Genomic DNA, 3,366 nt, shown 5'->3' with positions numbered 1-3,366 from the left:
CTTAGGGTGTAGCCACAACTAAAGGTGAACAGGGAAGGGTATCACCCAGAAAGGAGGCTGAAAAAAGAATCAGGGGCACATATGGAGTGGTCTTCCAAGATAAATGAAACTCTTGTAACTATAGATGAAAACAGATCAAAACGAAAGAAAAGCTCAAAGCAGAATAGAAGAACACCAGGAGAGCTCTATAGATGCTGAATTAGAAGCCAAAATGATCAAGTATGAAGTGACTCCAATAGTTCAAGACAGCATTTAGAAGGGTGTAATTGGGAAGGGAAGATTGAAAGAGGTTGTATTTGAATTGAAAGTGTGGCTCTTAAGTCTTGTATGCCTCCGTGTGTGTGTGTGTGTGTGTGTGTGTGTGTGTGTGTGTGTGTGACTAAACTCTTTGGGAATCTAATGAAATTTTCTCACTTCATGAGAATGCATATATTTACCTACGTATATTACTTTACAGACCACTTCAAAGTATACAAATTCCAGATCAAGAACATTTCAGTGACAGGGATCACTGGGGTATGTAGGTGGAGGTAGGATATGTATGCATAAAATAGATTCTTGCAATTGAGCATGAAGCTGTAACTATTCTGGGCACCCTTTTAGATTTCACCTATTTGAATTTTTCCTCTGACCATCCAGCACCCCGAGCTGTGGTAGACCCAGCCCATAGGCTCCTGCATCCACCTATTGATTTCTATGATTTTCCTTCTTACTGGATCAGGCTGGTGGCTGACTGTCCCACAAAGCTCCACCTGAGTCAGTGACAAGAAAACAAAGTCTTTCCTAACTCCTCTACTTGGAGGTAAAAATGTTTCTGCAGTGGCACCAGGTGTCGTTACCAGAGGACTGGAACTGGGAAGCCTAAAAGGCATCAGCTAATCTACTCTCTCACTGCACAACTGGGTAAGTTGAGAGTCAGAGGTAGCGAGAGTTTATTCCAAGGTCACATGAAGCGAGAGGTTGAGCTGGAGCCAGACTGCCATCTAGACAGCTAAAGGTACACAGGGAAAGGTACTTTCTGGTATGGGTCATCCATTTGCCCCTGTGAGAAGGTGATGATTTCCTTTGTCTTGCCAGCAAAGCAGCGTGTGCCATCAGTCTCAGCACCTAGAGTCTGAGGGTTTCCACACTCCATGCCGTGGCCCAGGAGTGTTGAAATGGATACTGTGAAAGAGACAAGGATTTCTTTGGGTTTGCCTGCCTCACCAGACCCGAAAACAACAGCCATCACTGTCAACCTCTTCAAGCCCTGAGATTTCTCAGCAGGCAAATCAGAATAATACTCCCTTCCCACAGCTGTTCCCTGTGCTCAGAGGAGGAGAGAGTGCATAATGAGACTTGCATGCTCCGTACAAAAAGTGCTCTCTACTGGCTTTCTTCTCTCTGTCCCTTCCGCTCACTGAACAGCATTAAATGGAGTTATAGAAGGCTGATTCTGTGGTCAGAGACTAAGGCAGGAGCTGAGATTTGCCTTTCTTGTGGCACTGGGCCACTTAATTTTATATATGTTATATTTCCACATTAAATAACACATGCCTTAAAGAGGCATTCAGAAGTGAAGTCAAAGGCAGTGTTAGATACCAAAAGATGGAGCTTGGATACCCCTGGCATAAGGCACAATGATGCTAAGGGTCTTGTGGGACATCTGAGTCTGGGTCTATTGGGCATCATGGAGAAGACAGTGTCTCTGCTGGGTGAATTGGGTGAGTCGCTTCCAATTGTAGAGCTTTACATTCTTTGATGAATCTCAAGAGCCACCGCCTTGGTGGGCAGGGACAAGAACAGGGATGAGTGCAAACAGGTGGAGTTCAGAGAGGTAGGATCTGAGCACACATTTAGTTGTCCTGCACCCAATGACTTTGATTCTGGGGCAGGAAGAGGCATTAAATAAATACAGGGAGGAAACTCAGCTCTGGGGCTAGACACTGGCCTATCACTCAGTAGCTCAGTGCATTGGGGCAAGCTATTCAGATGCTAAGATTCTGTCTCTCCACTCTCCACCCATTGCTTGGGGATAATAATAGGATCTATGTGGATGTTGAGTTGGGGGATTAAGTGAGATAAAGCATGTGAAGCAATTGGAGCAGAGCCAGTATTAGGTAATGGTTTAAAAATCTACTAAGGCACAAACAAGAGCTGGAGGGCAGAGAGCAGACCTCCCAGAGCCAGCTGGTGTTCCCTACCCCAACAGCTGCTGGACTCCCTCTGCAGTCTTTTTTTTAAGCTAAAAAATATTTTAGGAGAAAATTTACACAAGAAAAAATGTGGAACTCATAATTTATAGCTTGATGAATTTCAAGTACACACAGGACATAAAACTAGTCCCCAAATCAAGTTCTGAAATCACTGATCTCTTCTGTGCCTTTAGGTCAGTGCCTAGTCCCCGTTAGCTAGAGGAAGACATTTCTAACTACAGATAATGTGGATTAGTAGCATTTATGCATACATTTTGAATTGTGCGTAAATGGAGTCATAGTCTGTATACCTTGTTGCATTTGGCTTCTTTCAATCAGCATTGTGTTTGTGAGATCCATCCAAATTGTCATATGTAGTTGTAATTTATTTCTTCTTATTGCATGCAACATTCTATTATATGAACAAGTCACAATTTATTTATCCATTCTGGTTTTGATGCTTCTTTGCAGTATCTGATGTTTATTATTATAAATAGTGATGCTAGATCATTCTTATACATGACTTTTGATGAACATATGTATGCATTTCTGTTGTATATATATACTAGGTAGAATCAAATTAAATAGCCAGTTTTGTGGTGCAAATGCAGTCAAATATTGGCAATTGCGTATTGTTGAACCTAATATTTAAAAGAGGAAATGTTGAATCATGTAGCATGTGTATCCAACTGTAGTAGATGGGTTTCCAAAGCATTTGTACTAAGTTATACTCCCACTAGTCAGGTGGACAGGTTATATTTTTATAGTCTTTTTTTAAACAAAGACCATCCAAGTCTTTCTACTGGGTCTGTTTTACCTACCACTGTTTTGTTTTCATAAAGAATCAGATAGGAGAATTAGGGTGTTGTGTGCCCTAATCACGTAGAGACATTAATCATGAATCATGCAAACTCCAATCATCATGTTCTATCTGCCTTCTGAATAGAGGAACAGGTAAGGATTATCCTACCTGACAATTCCAACTTTTTTTTTTTTTTAATGCTGCTCTGTGGACTCTTTTGTGCATAAGTTAAGAAGTAAATTCTCTATATTTTCTCTCTCATTGAGAGACGTTTTTGATTCTTCCTGACTGAGCCAGATTTTATCGTGTGAGCAATGTCACTTCAAATATGAACAAGTGCAACGGGAGCAGAAAGAAGATGCTTGTGTGGATGAGAAACAAAGGTAATCC

General features: G+C 41.4%; 1 non-coding gene across 1 annotated transcript; it reads right to left on the bottom strand.

Annotated features, from left to right (window-relative positions):
- Window positions 1-3,017: 3,017 nt before the first annotated feature.
- On the bottom strand, window positions 3,018-3,151 carry LOC129406239 (U8 small nucleolar RNA). Its single transcript, XR_008630894.1, has one exon. It is a non-coding gene; the product is annotated as a U8 small nucleolar RNA (small nucleolar RNA).
- Between the last annotated feature and the right edge of the window lie 215 nt (window positions 3,152-3,366).

The sequence above is a fragment of the Sorex araneus genome, chromosome 6 (genome assembly GCF_027595985.1).
Source record: "Sorex araneus isolate mSorAra2 chromosome 6, mSorAra2.pri, whole genome shotgun sequence".
Lineage (NCBI taxonomy): Eukaryota > Metazoa > Chordata > Mammalia > Eulipotyphla > Soricidae > Sorex > Sorex araneus.
Note: the sequence above shows the minus strand (reverse complement) of the source record. Positions and strands in the feature narration are given on the sequence as shown.